The 14,414-nt window shown below is 35.3% G+C and overlaps 1 long non-coding RNA gene across 1 annotated transcript; it reads right to left on the reverse strand.

The window, feature by feature from the left end:
• Window positions 1–294: 294 nt before the first annotated feature.
• On the reverse strand, window positions 295–14,028 carry LOC136038748 (uncharacterized). The gene is made up of 4 exons (XR_010620289.1): window positions 12,839–14,028; window positions 5,031–5,113; window positions 2,404–2,634; window positions 295–456 (listed from the first exon to the last, which is right to left on the reverse strand). It is a non-coding gene; the product is annotated as an uncharacterized LOC136038748 (long non-coding RNA).
• Window positions 14,029–14,414: the final 386 nt, after the last annotated feature.

Below are 14,414 nucleotides of genomic sequence, written 5' to 3' on the forward strand. Positions count from 1 at the left end.
TAAGCTTATTTTTGTTTAAAACTATTTGTTTAAATCATTTTGTAATCTGACCGAAGTATCTAGTATCTTACATTAAGGTTAATTCCTTACTCTTCCTTTTGTTTTCTTTTTGCTTACAGAGTGGTTCTGTAATTGTTTACTTTTACCTTGATTGATGACCTTAACTGTGATTAACGAGATAAAGCCCAAAAACAACAAAAATTTCTATGGTTAATGTGATCGTTTACGTAACAACAAGGTACTTGTAAATTATTTTGTAGGAAACCCTAATAAAGCCAAATTTTAACATGCAAAACACAGATCCATGAATATGTATTATGTTCAATTTTCTTTTCATTAACAAGAGTAAGTGGATAAAGAGTAAGTGTATAAAGTGGACTTGAAGTGGACAAGATTTCCGTTCTAGGTTTGTGAAAAATCCATCCTGAAAGGTGCTTTGCCAAGCGAACGCAGAATCTGCAAGAAAAATTACAAAAATTAATATAGTGAACTCATTATGTACATTAGATAGTATTGGTAACGAACAGTAAGAAAATATCAAGCTAAATATCTCCAAAAATAGAATTTTTGTACACCAACACAGTATATACTGCAAGATATAAGAAAAGCAAATCATTTTAAATTTATAAGTAACAGGTATTATAAAGGCAAAGAAGATTTAGCTTTACTTGAAGATCTGAGATTGTCTACATTTGTTTATTGCAAAAATGCAAGGAGAATTTAGGACATTACTACCATACTATGTACTAAAACTATTAACTATGTACTAGATGTACTATGTACTAGATGTTTAAACCGGTATGTACTAACTGTTAGTATGTTAGTATGTACTAACTATGTACTAGATGTTTAAACCGGTTTCATATTCATCTGAATAGTTCTATTCTGTCTGCAGTACTTCACTGTGGTGTTTAACGATGCAGCACTAGTAGCTTGATTTTTATTTGAAGTACGTTAAGGGCTGAAGATCCAATTTCGATCTTTCTCCAAGATGCTATTTATTTTTTCTGCTGATGCCATTACTTATATTTTCTTTAGTGCTCTTATAATTTGTTTCACGGAAAATAATCGTAAACATATTCTTATTTATCATTCAAAGACAGACCAACAATCCAAAATATCGTAGAAAAATGTTGCACAATGCCAAAATAGACTTTGTCCAGCTTAAAACTAGCCGGTCGTCCGTGTGTGCAATTTAAAACACATCAGATAAATTATACCAGTAAGAAACCCTCACCCCTGATAACATATTTGGACCACAAACATTAAATAGATCAGATGATAGCTCCCACTATGTTGTACTGCATACTGAGCTGGAATTGTCTAATTGAACAAAACAGCTTATGACCAGAGGGCTTAATGCAGTGAATAACTTAATAATCGTGAATTTTGTTAACAGTGTGAGCCCGTTTCAAAAGGGTGTCAAGTCTAGTTGGCACTTTGAAATGATAGCGGTAGTGGCACTTTCAATATGGGGACTTGAATAAGAAATGGGGAATGACGGAAAATTTAAATCATAAGTTGCAGCCTTATCCTTCATGAAGTTATGAATTGTGGAAGAAAATTTTAAGAAGAAAGTTTCCAAACTTTTGGAAGAAAGTTTGCGATAAGCAACAACAGGAATTGCAAGCCCTTCAATGGGGCTTGCAATGGGCACTGTTAACTAACTCTTCATTTTCATATTTCCAAAGCAAATCAATCATGTCTTTTGCATGCCAAGCGAAGGTATGATCCCTTTGTCTCATTGGTGTTGTTTTGCTGCTAGAGTATATTTCTACCCATAAATCAATTTGAAATTTTTTCACCTTTGAAAATATTTTAATTGATTCCTTGTCAAGACTGGTTTGACAGAATACAATTGAGAACAGATAAATGCGCTAAGATTATAATTTTTAATTAGATCGGCTCAAACATAGTTTAAGTTTAAAATATTGTCAAAATGAATCCATAATTCAGAGAAAATAAAGTTCATCAAAATTTGTGTACGCAATTTCTGAAACTAACATTCAAGTCCATATAAATATGGCCTCTCAATGTTATAATATATTCCAAAGTTAGTCCGGCTTAAATTAAACTTTTGTACACTGGGTAGATGCCCAGTGAAGAATATGGGCAAGCTTTTGTTAACAAGGAGATTTTAAGGGCTTAAAAGGTAAAAACAATGGTCCTGAAAAAAACTTAAGTCATGAAAACAAAAGTGTCATTACAAAATTTGTTTCATCCTAAAAGAAAATATTGTGGTTAGCATACTCAGACCATTTTCTTTTTATATTCTAAAAAAAATTCAACACCAAGTTTTCGTTAAACTATAGGCTATGCAATTTCTTTTTAAGACTTGAAAAAAAAAAGTTGAAACAATCTAATAAAGAAAAATGTTACGAATCGAAAATAAATGAAACTTGCCAAAAGGGCTAGCTTTGGAAACTACTTGCAGGTCTTGTTTATGCCTTCTGTATTTCCGATATTGCTCTTTGCTTTTCACTGAATCTTGAAGCTCAAAAGTAATCCAGGAACTGAATTCAAAATTAACTCTTTATCATTTCCTCCAGTGGCGGATTCGGGAGAGGGCCTGGGTGCACACCCCAGCCCTGCCCTCTAAACAAAGTGGTTGATTTGTGGTCGGGTCTGCTTGCTCTGGTTTGGGTTGAGAAAAAAAATTTAATTAATTTTTAATAGTTTCGCTTTTAATAAGTTTTTAATTATTAAGACCGTTCAAACAAGTTTGAAACAAGGTTTTAGTTACTTTGTGTGGTCTTTTATTTTTAACAATGACGCATACTGCCAGAAACTGTTTAATTAGATTTAGGTTTATCAAGGGGATATGTCCGTTTTACCACAAATGCCAACTTTGAGGCGAAAATATTCATTTCATAATAACAAGGAGGGGAAATGAAAAATCCCAACTTTTTTAGGCTTTCAAAATGATATTCAGGGAATGCGCTGTTACAATGAGACTGAAAAGCCAAATATTTAATTGTTTTTACTCTCAAATTTTTCTTTTTTAGTCTTGCTATGGTACTTTTATCCATTACCTTTTTTTGCTATGGCACTGAGGTGAAGAAATTAATATCATTACTTTTTTGGCTGTCTGTTTTTGTTTTTTAGGTTTGCTTTTTTGCGAAGCAGGGTGGTTTTTATAATATTATTGTTTTTTAGGGGATTTAAATGATCAAAAGTAAATGTATGAGAGATGCAAAAATTGATTAATTTAAGCTTTAGATTTTGGTGAGCAAATGGTGACCACTTTACTGTCTATTTTTATCTAATTAAAGCTCTACATTATATGACAAATCACCTCTGTTCATCCTAAAACATTAAAATAAAGGCCCTACTCGTTAAACTTTAAAGCCGAAGAGAGAGAACAAAATAGACACCTCGAAATGTTTGTCGGATCGTAAGATAGAAAAAAAGCACTAGACATTAAAAAGGCTTTTAAGAAAGGCCCTGGTTGGTCTCTCATCACTTTGTACCCACAAAAAGAATGACTAAAGCTCTAAATTTCTGATTGAGTAAACATCCTCTCAAGTTTCTATGACCGAGAATGGGAGGTTGGGATGAGGAACTGGCCGCTACTCTCCTATACGGAATAACTTCCGCTTGTTTTGGGTTTTAGTGTAACTCTACTTTTACAATAACATAATTCTGTTGAGACCCTTTTCTGGGGAGATTTTTTCCAGGGGGAATTATCTCTTCGGGTTATTCCTATCTCTTCGGGAATATCTCTTCGGGTTATTCCTATGTTATTCCTATACGGAATAACATAATTCTGCTGAGACCCTTTTCTGGGGAGATTTTTTCCAGGGGGAATTATCTCTTGGGGTAATTGTCCATGAGGAGATTTATTTGAGGGAAGAAATTTCCAAGGGACATTGTTTTTCGAAAGCAACTTTCCTAGAGGAAACACCTAGACTTCATTTTGAGCATCCACTGATTTAATAGGATTAAAAAAATATTTATGCGTGAAAAAAGAAAGATGTTTCTAAAGAGGGAGCCATCACTGTGTATGTACAGTGAAACTGCAATGGATGCTAGGAGCAAGAAAAATAAATATAAGACAATTGCATGGCTCATGTTCAATCAAAAGGATAAACAGTCTGAACTGAACTGTCTCCTAATATTTATTTGTGAAGAATATGTGGTAAAATGCCAGATGTGCCGATAAAAGTTCAATCACTGAGTAGTCATATTAGGTAATTTCGACAGAAATAATCAAATAATGAAGAGAAATTCGCAAAAACAAAAAAAAATAAAATAGTTTAGCCAAAGAAATTTTCAGAGAGAGATTAACTATTTCGGATGCTGAAGGTTATTATTTTTGAGCTATCCTATCTTTCGAAATTTGAACTTGAAGGAATAAGTTACCAATTATTGCAAAAGTCTAAAGGCAAAGGAATAATACGTCTTAGTCAAGACTCCATCGATGAAGTAAACGGCAAATTGAGATATAAAACCAAATTTAACAATTACAAAAAATTTAAATGGATCAGGTGAGAGGAAAAAATATGTTTAATCTTAAACAGCTTTAGCCCTAACTTACATAGCGGTATCTCTTATTCTCCGAAATTGCTTTTTCAAGTAAAACTTGTTTTTGCAATGTCCGCTGACAAGTCATAAATTTGCCTCTCCTCGTTAATCTCTAGATCATATGGCCAGACGTCATTCAAAGATGATCCTCCTTTTGCAAATATTCTTATATAGGTATCAAAACCGTCCCTTTCCATCGTTCTTGTCTTTGAACCCTACAAGACATCCCGGAGGTATCACCTTCATTCATTCGTAATATTCAGTCTAGACACCACCATGTATTATTTACTATCTTCTGACCTTCTTAGAATTGTCTGAATCCCGTGGATGTCCTAAAGATGTCACTGTCATGACATACTATTGAAAAGCGAAACAAAAAGTTTAAGAGCCAAGTGTTTTGTAGAGATACCGATTCAAATCAGTAAGCTAAAAAAAAAGTAATGTGTCCTATAACGAACCAAAAAAAAAAAAAAAAATCAAAAAGTACTTATGTTCTTTAGCTTCACCTGTTCTGAGTCTTTCGTCCCAAACGCCATCCATTTCACGAAGTGTTCGCAGTTGCAGGCGAGAAAATTATAGCTTTCGAATTCTAAATTGAAAAAAGGAAAACCCAGTTCAACATTTTTCTAATATTATTTATTTTATAAGGACACTGGCACTTAAATTAAAATCAAACGGAACAAAAATAATATAAATAACACTAACATTAACAGCAACTTTCTATAAAAAATTACAAGGGCTTGGTTTAGGACTATTGCATGACAACCAGTTAGAAATTTTTGCATACCAATATTGGAACGGTGTAAGTCCTGATGTTTTTCGTGACTATTTTAGTGACAATAGGCCACTACACAGTTATGAGACTCGCATCATGCTAATAATTTTGTTGTGCCACATAGAAGTGGAACCAGGGCTGGTTCCCCCATTAGGTTTACAGGGACCTGTGTATGGAACTCCATTACAGAGATTATTTGGGTGGCTCAACATCTCGGGTTATTTAAAAGTAATTTGAAAAGTATTTATAAGGAAAAGGTTCATAGTACTTATATATTTATATCTTATTATTATTATTGTTTCTATTGTCATTATTATTATTATTACTGTAAAATGGTTGATGAGATATTGGTTTTAGTTTTATTTTGGTTATATAATTTACTTATTTTTATTTAGTTGATTTAGATTATTTCTTAAACCACATTGGTCTGCCATAACATAAAGAAAGACGTAAAAGATGTTGGTTAGTATCAGTCGTTGGCAGTTAAAATTTGTTTGGGTTTTGTGCAAATCGCGGATATTTGCAAATAACTCACTTTATTGTTTGTTAGGTATTTGATTTTAATTATTTTAATTGTTGGTCTTTTATTGAATTTTATTGAACTTTTTTGTGTTTTTTTTTTCATTGTTTTTTTTTTTACTTTCCGCGCTTGGTCTTTTTTTTTTTTCTTTTTTCCTTGATCATATTATTTAGCTTGCTCTGAAGAAGAGAGGTGGTTGTTCTCTCCAAGTATATCCCTTTTTGTGTTTTCTTCGGTATTTTCGGTTGACCTTTAAAAACCCTTTTTAATCGTTTTCTTTCTTTATGTTGATTTAGTTTTATTTATCTTTATTATTCTCTGAAGATGAGTAGTTATTTGTTTTTTTAATGTAAGTAGCCGCACCGTTGCAATTGCCTTTTGTATCTTTTTTGAGAAGGAGTAGTATATCCAGACCAGTTCCACTTAAAGATGGGGACAGGGCCACAATTAGTGATAAGGAAAAATTTAAAGAGATATGAACAAAATATTGTGAGAATGTGATTAATCAATGTAAAGTTGCAGGAAAGCATATAGAGGAAAATGAAAAAGCCTGTGATACCTTGGAAGTGAAAAAATATTGCTCTTGTGAAAGAGTTAAAAAATATTGTGATTAAAAAATAAGGCCCAAGGTACTGATAGTCTGGTAAATATGTTTCTTAAACAAAGTGGCACTAAGCTTAGTAATAAGTTACTGAAGGTTATGAATTTGATTTCTGTAAAAGGGGAGGTACCTAGTGATTTTAAAAACCCCAGTTAAACCACTGTATAAGAAAGATGATAAGTGTGAGGGTAGTAATTATCAGGGCATTAGCCTAGTCTCTTTAGGTAGCTGATTACTTAGTAGTATGATACATTTTAGGACGAGATATTCTGCGGACAAATTTCTAAGAAAAGACCAGTGCAGTTTTAGAAATGGTAAAAGAAATGTTTACCAAACTTTCATTTATAAAAATCATTTCGGTGGACTTTCCCTTAAGGAGCGCAGGAAAGGCAATGGGAGAACACTAAAGGAAATGGGAAGGAAAAACTTTCCTGGACTTAGATTATGCTAGTGATTTAAGCATCCTAGATGAAAGTGTGAGCAAAATGAAATAACTTTTAGATGTTTTGCAAGTTTAGGATGCAAGGTTTGAAAATTAGGGTGAAGAAAACTAAGTCACTAATGCTAGAAATAAGTGAAGATGAAAAGTCAACCTTTAGTAACAAAGAGATTGATCCGGTGGAAAGCTTTACTTACCTTGGTAATATTATTAGTCATGATGACGAAAGCAGTGAAGATATTTAAATAGAAATGCCAAGGCTCAGAGTGTTTATTTACCGTCGAAAAAAGTTTGGAAAATAGGAATGCAAGACTGTAGACCAAGGTAAAAACATCAGAAGCTATAATGATGATGGTCTCAAATATGATTCTGAAGTATGGCTACTTCAAAAGGCGGATGAGGATCTGCTATATGTTTTCTAGATAAATTGACTGCAGATTGGTCTCAGTGCCCGACTGACTGACCATATTTTAAACAGTTAGCTATACGAAAAATGTGGCTCAATCCCAGTTTATAGGGCTAAAATGAGGGAGAGGTTGAGATGGCTGGGGCACGCTCTGCGGATACAGGATGCCATATTCTCAAAGACTATTATGGCGGCCAACTGTCTAGGGCAAAACGAATAGCAGGGTGTCCATCGCTGGGGAGGAAATTCCTTGTGGGGTGCAAAGAGGGAGTCTTTTGGTAAATTGGGATGGAGGAGAAGCATGGGTAACTGTGTTGCCCTCAGGCATCTTGTGGCTGAAAAGAATTGTTAGTACTAGTAGTAAATAAATAACTATGTATTTTATGAAGTAAGTAAACCAGCAGCAGTAGAAACTCCAAAGTTATAAAAGAAGATATTATCTTTGCACATAGAATTGAGGAAATATCCCATATTAAGCGGTACGGTACGCCCACTTTTGTTACAATTTTAAAACTTCTAAAAACTATTTTCAGGACTATTGATAATATTGTTATAGTATGGTACTTTCATCTAATAAAAGGCGCGGACCAAGGGGAGACCTAGCCCTTGAAGGTCATTAAATTGAATCCGGGTCATCCTCACATTGGGGCCACGAAGATGAAGGGGGAAGAAAACCCCTCAGATGCAGACTGAACTCAACCAACCAGTATGTAAAAATGCCCCGTCAGCTGTAAACCTTCTCCCACCAGTAGGTTAGATTGTATGGTAGTGCAGGATACCATCATAAGAGGGCACTATCTTCAGAAGGACAACTATGAAAGGGCAGAAAATATACATGAGGGTGTCAATGGTCCCTGCTAGAAGCAAAGGGAGTAGCTTGATGTTGCTTCAAAGATTAGCTTAAAAACGTTTTCTCTTTAAAAATTATGGTTGGGCAATTAATGAGATCATTAATTATGGCTATTAAGTCCAGGCAAAACGACGAAAAAGTTACCACGTTCAAGAAAACCGACATACAAGTTACCACATACAGGGCAACAGACGTATTGACAGCCAACAGCGTTGAAAACCCATTTAGTAAGCATTTTCACCAGTCCGTCTCAAAGAGACGATAGACCAATTTTCTGTACAAGACTTACAACTAAAATATTAAATCTCTGTTCACTTACAAAACCAGAAAAGAAAGATACGCTACTCTGCGAAGCAAGCCGATACAAGCGAGGTATAATTGTTGTCCCAGAAATATTTCTACCAAGTAACAGAGAAGAGCCAATAGGCTACGTATCCTTTCTACTCTTTGGCAGACAAGATGAAGTACACAGGCTAAAGTCGGATTCTTACTGACGAAAACACAAAGACAATATTTAGTGTCACAAGTGTCTATCTTGGAAAGATTGCTGACGATCCAGCTCAAAAGCAAGTTCAGCAACCTCTTTCAAGTGCATGCTCCTGATTCGTCAAGACTGAAGTCAGTCTTGATTCAAAGTTCATGGTATGAGGATCTCTTTTGAATTAATCTATTACTACAGGATTAGAGTCTCTACCTGACCTACAGCTAATATTTAATTCAGTGACCAAGGGATTATAATTTGAAAAAGCGGATTATTTTGCTACTTGAGTGAAAATTCCCTTCGGAACTCGGTTTCTTCTTATTGTTATTATCATGATCAGCGACCTATATAATACAGGTTGGAATCAAGCAGTGCGAATATAATTTGGACAATCCGATATTTTTAGTTTTTCCGATATTTATAGACAATTACGCTACGATAAAGGTGGAAGGAGAAAAGTAAGCAGAAGAGGGGTGAGAGAGTTGTTGGAAGAGCCATGGTACAAGCCGGGCTTGCCTCTTAAATTGCGGGGACAAGGTAGACAGCCTCCAACAAGGTTCATGGTTAAATCGGGTTTAATTAAAGAAAAGTAATAACTAAACTTAATCTGCTCTGTGACAAAACTCACGTTGAGACACTTAAACATAAAAGATTCTTCACTAACACGCAGTACGGCTCCCACTTCACACTTCGACACAATATTTCAATATTGTACAATAATTTTCAATGCACACTTGTGGATTGAGTCAAGTCTCTTCAGGTGTGGTTTGAAGTGTGTCTGCCAAATTATGAAACAATACTGCAGGTGAGATTTCAGAAGTCCGTTGTAAAGTAGACAAAGGGATTTTTGAGGAAATACGTGCTTCAGTTTCCTGATGATTCCAAGATTGCGAGAAAGATTCAGCTCCACAGCCTGGATGTCGTTTAAAAGGGAGAGTTTTTCGTCCAGGAGTACAACTAGATACCTCGCAAAACCCGTTTCCGGCCGCCTGATCGTTCCTCTTGAAGTCGTAATTCCAATTATTTCCCTTATTGTCTACAGTGCTTCCCTTCCTTCTCTTGTAAAGTGTTGACAACCCTGTCTAGTTATAGAGGAATACAATTGCAGATCTATAAGAATTAAAGAAGAAGTCAAGATTATCTAGGTCAGATATATCTACAACTAGTATAGTTTTATTCTGATAGAGGAAAAGTCTTGTCTTGTCTATTTTATAAAACAAAGAAGAAAAGGGCTAGTTTACTGTTCTCATCGTGTTGTTCTTTTTCTTGTAAAATTCACAGGCATTAAATTATAATAATGACCCCACCAACCAGAAACAGGTAGACTTCAAGTACTTACAGTCAAGCTTTCAGTGCTACAAATAGGGTCAAAAATCCCTCAAATAAAACCCCATCACACCAGACATTGGATGGAAACCCAACTGATTCAAGAAAGGACCCAAATTCCCCAGCTACGCGACCTGGTAGACAAATACCCAAACTCTCTACTGAGACCCAACTGCTGTATGATTTGATTTTAAGAGTTGAAAATTCAGTCCGACAGGTTTCGTCTGAAATGACTCTGCTACGAACTAAGCTATCCCAGAAACCTAGCTATGAAAAAATTCATAAATAAAGTAAATAAAAATAAATAAAAGTAATGGTGGATATCTGGACCTTAAGACTTGATTACAGAATATTGAAGGTAAATCTACCCACACTTCCCAGCAGACTGATGAGATTCGAAAAAATGTAAGGAAAGGAACCTTCTGCCATAAGAATTACAACGGACAAAAATGAATATTAATGTAAGAAATTTGCCTGAACAAGAAGGAGTTAATGATGAAATTCAAGTGAAGCAAATAATTCAAAACCAGCTGCAACTTCCTTTGCCAGCAGTCTTAAAGACAACCAGGCTGGGGGAGAAAAACTCAGCGACACAGAACTCTGTTACAAGATGGTAACCCCTTCTAATTAAGCTGCCAAAATCAAAAATTGCTCTGAAAAAGGCAGATTGTGCAAATGTCTTATGATAAAAGAGAAAGCCTACAAACATTCTTTTGCAATGATGTGCCCAAACGGTTTAGAACAACTGGTAGTAATAGTGAACCTCTCACAAGAATACCAGCAAGAGGACCAAAAAAATATTTAAGCAGGCGACCATGAGCAGCCCTATTGCTGACCAAGAGAAAGAAGACCCAGCTAGTAGAGTGTTTGTCAATAGCCCTGGTATGATTCATTACATCTCCTCCTACTCACTTCCAAGAATCCTTCTTGCGAATGTAAGGTCACTGGTAAATAAAATGGATGAACTACAAATTATTGCTGACAAAAACCAGATTGATATTGTTTGTCTTACTGAAACGTGGTCTGTTACTGAAGATTTTCGTTCAATTATGACTTCCATTTTAAGCCCAGATTGGACAAAGATGGTATTCCCCAATCTCATGGCAGAGGAGTGGCTTTTTTTTCGTTTTCGGTTTTTTTCATTTTCTGAAACAGAGAACAACTCCAAAACTGAAGTTCAGTGGCTCTGGACCAGGCCCAAAAACCTCCCAAAACAAGCATCTTGAACTATTTTTTGCATTATTTACTACCCACCTTCGTAGTGAATTTAAGAAGGAGCTGACGCCATATAAGAAACTTTATACTGAGAGAATTCACCGCAATTCCTCTTATGCTGCAATTACATTATGTGGTGATTTTACTGAGCTAGACCAAAAGCGGCTTAGCGCTGCTCTTAGTCTTGATCTAGTAGTCAAGTCGCCTACACGCAGTGATAAAACCATAGACTTGATTTTCACCAACATGGAAATTTACTACTGTGCCCCAAAAATAGCCCCTCTATTTGGGGCAAATGACCATTTCCACATCTTTTGGACCCCTTTATCACCCTTCCCCAAAAACTATTGATCAGTTATTCATATTGATCCATTACTAACGAGAAGATCACCCAATACGAAGTAAAACTTAGCTCCAAATCTTGGGTGTCAGTTATTTGGAATAACTGACGTAATAAGGTGTCAGTTATTTGGAAGTTTTGTATTGAGAGGCGTGAGAAATAAATTATTATTATTATTATATGTCAGACGGCTGAGCTTGTTCTTGGCCGTAAGCCTGCTGAAGAGAATCCATGGACTACCCAAGAGATTTTTAACATCACCAACGGGAAACAAAATTTTACAAACAAGTAAGAATAGGAAAGCAACAATAGATTCAAGCAGTTTTAACGGCAAATCGAGAAGAAAAATTACCAGGGACTGAAAGACATGACAGCCAAAAATTGTCAACAGTCCGAAAACTATTTCCAAAGAAGTAACTCACGCCTCATGTTCAAATGTGCTAAAGAGTTAGAAAATCATAAAGATACAAAGCAAATTGACCTCTTGAATAAAAAAGGGTGCAAAATTACAACTTGTGCTGGAATCTGAGATCATTGGAGAGAGCATTTCCAGCAAATGCCAATTATCACAGTAAATCCAGATCCTGAAGTTTTTCAGACATTTCCAGCAAAAACAAATGAAAAACTATCCCCACTACCCTTAAGATCAGAGGTAGAACTCACTTTGAAATCCTTTAGGTCCAATAAAGCACCAATGACAGACGGTATAGAAGGGAAATCGTTCAGAGTAGAATCTAGCGTCATCATCAATATCATGTATGTTCAAGACGTCAAACAAAACACAAAATTATAGGTTATACCATACGTAACTGCCGTCACAATTAGCGTAGTTGATTCAACATAACAGGGAGAAAAACGGGATGATACATGAGGGCCTGTACAGCGGGAGTATTTTACTGACTTATCATATTGTAATTTCGTGTGGTTGGGAAACTGACAATTATGGCAGCAACAGGACGAGTTCAGGAATTCAGAGACCCGGCAGAATTCAAAACCCACCTTCAGCCTAAGCTAAATGCTATTACTCAGGGGCAGCATCGGCAAAGGTAAGCTTCACCACCAGCGTTTATTGCCAATATCACCTTCACATTCCTTACAGATTACAAAACCATAATTAGTCGGTACTCCCATAACAATACAATAAAATTCTTTTCCCTCCTCGTGACCAAATAGCTATTAAACAGCATTCATTTAATAAGGTAATAACCAATATTTCATAAGTTTTTACCTCTCCTAGTCATTTTTTAACGCCACAAAGTGGTAGCATGTCAATTCGAAAAAAGAAACTTTCTGCGTTTTTTCATGAAAATATTCAGGAATTTAAACACAACTATTCCTCGTTTATTAACATAGATTTGTACCTTGAGCTGCCGGCGATGACCCATGTCTTGCCGCAGCCAGTGCCATTATGGAAATGGTGAGCCTATCCTTTTTGAAATATCCGGTGATGGTCGCATTGTTAATTCTCCATCCCTCACTCTTGGAAACTTCGTGTTTCATTTCCTGAAACACAAGAAAAGGATTATTAAGAGGATAGCATATGTTAATATAGATTGTGTTAGTTTTGAGTACAGTAAACAAGAATGTTCAGGAATGTTGGGGGTCTGAAACAAATCAAGAGCAATTAATTAAGCTATAATTCAGATATTTTAATTTTCGTGCTAGAGCCACGAAAAATGGGAATATATTCATTGTATTAGCCAAAAGCCAAACTTTCACAATGAAAACGAACGACAATTAATTAAAAAATTTCTCAGAAAAAGAATTTTTCAAAAGAAAAGTAAAGAGCTGTAATAAACATGAGAGTAGATACCCTCCTGGTACAGCTCAACGTTGTCTGAAAGCTTCCACCTCATGCTCTCCGCTATTCCTGAGATATTGCTTCTTCGTCATCTTTATATTCAACATGTAAATACTATGTACTTTGATTTTATTGTAAACCCCTTCGAAATTTTATTTTATTGTAAACCCCACTTGTAAAAAACTTGACTTTATTTCTGTTCATCTTTTGTTTAATGTAGCTTATTATTGTTCTTTGAAAACTTACCTTGTTTAATTTTTGTTCGATTTATTTGACAAGCAAATGATGTTTTATATCCTTTTCTTCCTAGAAGAAACCAGAATTTGACTTACTATTTGTATGCCAGCATATGTTTTTCAACAATTTTTAATTCTGACACAAATAGTATTATTTAATTTAGTTTCATATTTCCTCAGAATTAGAAAAAAATCAAAATGAAAGTGAAGAACATAGAAATTGTGTGGTTAGAAGACATGTAACAGTGAGTATCAGAACGAGTCAAAAATGAAAATGAAGAGGAAAGACAAATTAAGTTAGAAGAAGAACGTCGATGAAATTTTTAAACCCCGATAAAGCTATTAAAGAGCCCCTCGTATTATTCTTATAATAATGAGCACACTCCTAATCTCTGGATCTCTTGTAAGAAATATTGTAACAACCAAAATCGTGTTATAGGTTACAAGATAATGAGAGAAGTGGAAGTAAATCCATGTGCTGCTTCACAAAGATCAAAATCTCCGAACCAGCAGTTCATTTTCACAGTGCAAGAATGTGTCGATTATAGACTATATATATGTATATATATATATATATATATATATATATATATATATATATATATATATATATATACTGACGTCATGTTTGTCAACTGATGAAATTACAGACCGGGACAGCGGGACACAAATGACGACCTGGACACTCAAAGAGAAATTACAGACTGGAACACCGGGACACAAATAACGACCGGGACACAGGGAATATAAATGACGACCGGGACACAGGGGCACAACTACAACGGGGACGCCGGGGGCACAGGGGGGGATATATAAGTGACGACCGGGACACAGGGAATGTTCGAAGAGAAATTACAGACCGGGACACCAGGACACAAATGACGACCGGGACACAGGGAA

This window comes from Artemia franciscana, chromosome 18 (assembly GCF_032884065.1).
Source record: "Artemia franciscana chromosome 18, ASM3288406v1, whole genome shotgun sequence".
Taxonomy (NCBI): Eukaryota; Metazoa; Arthropoda; class Branchiopoda; order Anostraca; family Artemiidae; genus Artemia; species Artemia franciscana.